Source organism: Humulus lupulus, chromosome 1 (assembly GCF_963169125.1).
Source record: "Humulus lupulus chromosome 1, drHumLupu1.1, whole genome shotgun sequence".
Lineage (NCBI taxonomy): Eukaryota > Viridiplantae > Streptophyta > Magnoliopsida > Rosales > Cannabaceae > Humulus > Humulus lupulus.
In genome coordinates this window covers 248097586-248104057 of record NC_084793.1, presented here as the reverse complement: position 1 = coordinate 248104057, position 6472 = coordinate 248097586, and positions in this window count along the sequence as shown.

The window sequence follows — 6472 nt, the reverse complement described above, 5'->3', positions numbered from 1 at the left end:
AAAATGTTCAAACAAACAAACATAAAAGATAAAATGTCCATAATAATTTATCTTTAAAGTTTTGAATTAAAAACATAAAAAAAACTAAGAATCATCTTGTTCCTCTAGCATTGAAGGGACAGGAGAATTTCCGACATTTGCATCAGAACATTGATCTGACGGAGGCGGTGGCATCATATTGTTTTTCCTTAGTATTTCTACAACAATACTTAGTTGGTCATTTGTATAATCAAGTCGGTTGTTTGCTTCATCAAGGCATTGGGCTAGCTCATCATATGTTGGCTTATTTGACTCAGTTGGATTGCGTTGGGAAGCAGAAGTTTTACTTGAAAAAGATCGACCCCAACCTTTCAAGTGTGCAAAAGAGCGTCCAAGAATACGCTCCATAATGTCTTTATCAGACATTTCTTCTGGAGTGTGTTGAGTCCTTAACACCATCATTTTATCCTATATACTCATTTTATTTTCTAATTAGTAATGATAATTATAAAAAAGTTACAAAATTAAAAATAAAAATTTATACTTACATATATTTCTGCTAAATCCGGTCCAGTCCATATTCCTTTTTTCTCATCATAATGTTTTAGACGCCAAGTCTCGATTTGGCCAGTGGAAGAAGCTAACACCATTCCCCTTCTAATGTGATGTCGCAGTGTTGAAACTGATCCATTTCTAGACTCCCACTTTCTCTTTGAACGATTAGCTGTATTCTTCAATGACCTTTCCTAAAAAAGAGAATAAGAAAAGTTATTAACACAATAAAATTGTAATTTTAAGAAAATAAGTAATTACCTTAAATTCGTTGGAAAACCAACGATCACACAACATCTCCCAATCTTGTTGGCGATCATCCTTCAAATCAGGATGTTGTTTCCTCTGTGCCATTTCAACATCTTCTTCTCCTTCAATTTCTTTGAAATATCCATGTAACTTGTACTTGAAATTCTTCCAAGCTTTTCTCATTTGATCATCAATGCATTTTATAGTGGTCTCATCATGCAAGTTAATATCAAATGAATCCTACAATTATATAAAATAAAATTAATATTTTTTTTATATTAGTTTAATTTATAACTGAAATTTTTTTAATATAAAACCTACCACAAGAAAATGTTGTAATGGAGCTCTCACATCGTCGGGGACAAATCTCCAATCCTTGTAATGAAATGTGCCATGGTTGCGAACAACAAATCCAATCTCATTATTAAATTTCTCAGCATTTCCACAAATAGGCTGACGACACTCAGCTTCAAATACAACATGTAACTTTCCACTTTGAGTTGCCTTAGCATCACTAGCAGTTTTGTATCCACGAGTAGGCCCACATGTTTTGCCACTACTAGGACCGGTTGATTCTATATAAAAAAAACTGTAAGTTTAAATTCATCCTAATTTTAAAACAATCAAATGTAAAATGTATGAGACATACCAGATGGTGTTTGAGATACATTATGTTCAGTGGCAGGTCAATAGCGGAGATAGCTTGTTGACTTTGAACAATAGGGGGAATGCTAACTTCAGGTGGATCACCATGAGTAGTAGAGAGGGTGGTGGGGGCATTTGGTCGAGGTGGTAGAACATGAATAGTAGAGCGAGTGATACGAACATCTGGTTGTTGACTAGGCTGCTGAGTATGAATGGTGGAACGAGTAGTGCGACCAGGTTGTTGCCTAGCAGTATTAGACTCATCAATCGGTCCATCTTGTTGAGCATGGGCAATGGAATGAGTTGTACGACGTCCAGGTGCCATGATAACTAACAATTTTATAAAATAAAAAAAAGATTAGAATACATATATAGAGACTACATGTATAGAACGCATAGAATACATGTAAAATAAAAAAATGATAACTAACAATTTTATAAAATAAAAAAAAGATTAGAATACATATATAGAGACTACATGTATAGAATGCATAGAATACATGTAAAATTAAAAAAAATGACAACTAACAATTTTTTTAAGATTCCGTGTCATCATCAAATTGTTCTTCTAAATCATTTTCTGTCTCACTATCACTAGAACATATCACTTCTCCATCAAAGAAGATATCTCCATCATCAAAATCATTGTTAAGTTCAATAAATTCATCTTCATCTACTCCCCCGCCAATATTCATTTGAACAAACTCACTTGAAAGAGTTAAAGGTACAAGATCTCTACGCACTAAAGAGGAACTTTCAATCAAATCCTCAGTCGGTTGAAAAGGTGGCAACTGAAATGAATGGTCTTCTTGAAAAACATCATTATTCAAGAAGTCATCCTCGACATGGGATATTTCTGGAATGTCATAAATGGATCGATGAGTTACTTTTTGAACAATTCTCCAATTTAAACCATGCTTCATGTCAAGCAAATAAAAAACTTGTTGTGCTTGAGTTGCCAGGATGAATGGTTTGTCAGGAAACCAATTTGTGAACGTGCTAATGAATGTCAAATTATGGTCCACAAAAATAGAGTTTCCTTTAGGATTTGAATTATACCACTTGCAACGAAATAAAAACACTTTCCGATAAAAAAGGAATAACAATTGTAAAATCTCGACCAAAACCCCATAATACATAATAGTATCGTTGTCATGGTCCCCTTCAGTGCAAACTCCAGAACATTGTGTACGAAGATTATCATCACGATCCTTGCATCGAAAACAAACACCATTTACAATACAACTATGATAACTAATGTATCGTTCTAATGGACCTTGAGATAGAGAATATAAATCATCATTTGCGAGAGAAGATTGTTGGACTTGCAATTTAGATATCTACATGAAGAGAGAAACATTTTACTTAGAAATTTCTTAAATGGGGAAAAAATTCTAATGATAACCCCTTATATACCTTTGTCTTAAACCAAGAAGGGAATTCTTCCATTTGGGCAGTAAGAATTTGTTCGCTTGAAAGGCCCCTTTCTTCCAACAATGTTTTATGCTCACTATATATATCAAATTGATATGAATTAGTAAGTGAAATATAACTGTATATTGTTGGAGTAGTAAAGAAGATTATTACTTACTCGAGATAGTCTTAAATAACATCAACACAATTATTCAATATATACCATTGAACGATTTTACTGAAAGAATCCAACAACTTGACAGATGATGCCCCTATTGGACGAACAATGGAATTGAAAATGTCAAATTGAAGCTTTCGCGTCAATTTGCTCGTACCCTAAGCCAACTTCAGATAGAAGCTTTCACGTTTGATAATAACTTATCGGGCAACGATTACCAATAGGTAACATTTCTTTAAGACACTTCAAAAGGTCGTCAAATCCTTTATTTGTCCATTTGTTAATCACCTTCAAATTCATTAACTTTACGACTGTACCTAAGACAGAAAAGTTTGTACAATTCTCATACAAATGATTATGAACCGAATCTAACAAGGCATCATACTTGTCACTTGAATTTCTAGGGAATTCATTGTCAATGAAATCACTAGTTGGACCGATATCAAAATATGGACAACCAAAAGCATCGTGTAAGCCTGCAGCCAAATCATCAGCTTGTTCAAGTGCAACTTGATCACATTCATAGATTGACATTGTTTATTCATGCATCGTCGGCACGGGCATAACACTATCCCATTAGAGTTAATGGACTCACTTGCAACACTTATAAATTCGTTTATACCAGCGGCATATTCTGGTGATAACTTATCAAGTATGTTTATCCAACTTCGATCCATAACAAATCTAACTCTGCTGGTATTATGACACCCTCCTACTAACAATAACTAAAAAAAAGTTAACAAGTTTGAATTTTATGAAACATATTATGTAGTTGACACAAATTTATAATTTGCATTTTATGAAATAAATTATAAAATTTTATTACCAAATGCGATTTTCTTAATCTTATTAATTTAATTTTTATCATTAAATAAATAATTTTATTTAAATTTTACCATAAAGTTTCTTTATTTTATTGATTCAAATTTTATCATAAAATCAAAATTTTAAATTACTTTATGATTTATATTTCATAAAACAAATTATAAAATTTTACTACTAAATGGGGAAACAATTTCTAAATTTTATTAATAAAATCTTTTTATTTAAAATTTACCCTTATACACACTATTTTTTTAATTAAATTTATTAATAAAATCGCTTTATTTTATTTATTTATTTTATTTGGAATTTTTAAAGATGAATGCTCTTAAAAATTTAAAAAAAATTATTTTTGGGTCATAAATTATTAATTTCAATAACATTTTAACGAATTACCGTTTTGAAGTAACATTTTAAAATCAAATGAGTTGATCATTGAGAAAAAATTAAAAATTATAAAACATTAATGCTTTATTTGATTACTTTATGAAGACTTTTTTTAATAGAAAAAAAATATGAGTAAATTAAGTTTATCACTTGTTGGAAAAAAATTTCATTGATAAGATAAACTTGAGGAACATGAGACAATTAAAGATAAACTTACTAAATATTCAATAATAAGCTTAAGATAATATACAAACTTTTGTACAATCTGAATATTTATACTTCTCATTCTTCAAAACTTAATACAATATTACATCATTATAGTAAGTTAATACAAATAAAATATCCCCACTTTGATCATCACAAAGATTTTAGAAATTTATATTATATGAATTATTAAGGGCATTTACATGACTTGGTATACCAATATATATATATATATATGTATATGGGCACAAGAAGCCACATAATCACCAAACATAACAATCATAATCATTTTTAAACATCATTGGCCAAAAAAAAAAAAAAAATTAAAACAAGACAGATAAAAAAAAATATATAAATCAAGACACATCCAAAAAAAGATGCAGATTTTGAACATAGCAAATAAGGCAGATAGATTTTCAATTTAATCTCCAATTTTTTTATAAGAATAAAAAACTAGCAAAATGAATAACTAAGTACCTAAAAAATAACTAACTAAATAGACAAAGATACAAAATTTATACAAGTATAAATAAATGTTCAAAATTTTATTCAGAAACAAAAAACCAGATTTATATACACAAAGTAAGGTAAAAAACATTTCTGAAAAACAAATAAGTGTTGCAAGTGACAGTTCATAACTCTCTGAGCATAAACAAAACCCCAACACAAATAACAGTTCAAAGACTAAGGACAATTAAAAAAAAAGAACCAGAATATAACAATGAAAACATAAACCAAATTACAACAATGACACATAACTGAAAAACTCTAACTAAAATCACAGCTAAATAATAGTGAAGCAACTCAGACCTGAAACACAGTAATCATCAAAACATAATTTTCTCAAAGCATAACAATGAAAACATAAACCAGATTACAACAATGACACAGAACTAAAAGACTCTAAACAAAATCACAACTAAATAACAGTGAAACAACTCAGACCTGAAACACAGTAATCACCAAAACATAATTTTCTCAAAGCATAACATTCACAAAGCCTCAGGCAATAACAAAGTCTCACAACAAAAATAACAAAGCCTCAGAAAAATGAATCATCATTAATCTTTCAGATCAGTGGGGATTTATTAAAAAAAATCATAGATTTATACCTCAAAGCCACCAAGCCAATTTGTTCAAAACTCAAAGCCACCAACAACCAAACTTCCAAAAAATTTACAGCCACCAATCCAACGTAAAAGCCACCAGAAAAATCTCAAAGCCATGCCAATTGTAGTGCACCAAATTTTTTTTTTTAGATTATTTAAATTTTGTGTTTTATTTTATTTAAATGTTAAGTGTGACGAATTGTTTTATTTAAATGTTGTTTATTTTATTTAGTTGTTGTTTGTTTTATTTGATTATTTATTATTTTATTTAATTGTTAGAATTGTTTGGTATAATCTTTTGAATTTAAATTTGTTAATTGTTTGTTTGGTTAATTAATTTAATAAGTGAATAATTGTGTAACATGTGTTATTTTACTATTAGTGTTACATTTTAAATAAGTGTGACAATTGAGGTAATTATGTGAGTTTTGGTTGAATGCACTAAGGTGCATGGTAGATAGTGGTGCACCCTAGTGTTTTAGTGTGTGCAAGTATATGGTAATAGGGTGCACATGTGTGGATTTTCTACACATTTTATAATTGCCATTTATTGATATTTTTGGGTAGTTTTATTTTAATAAGTAGGAAAATAAATAAATAAAATTCAAAAGGGGCAAGTGGTGGACGTGTAGTGTGTGGTGTGTAGTGGGAAAATGATTGTTTTTTTTTTTAAGGCAATAAAATCAAAAAAATTGGAAGACACTAGCTATTTTGGGATAGGAATGTGATCACCCTTTATTCTTTTATATCTATTATCATAAAATAAAATAATAAGAAATTAAGAGAAAATAAAATGGAAAAAGGAAACTTACCATTTTATGTTGGTGAGGCTTTATTGAGAGAGTTGAATAAAGGGGAAAGGAAAGGAAGAGGAGGGCATTCTTGTGTGGCTGCCGTGACCTAGAGAGAGAGATAGAGAGAGAGAGTGTGGCGT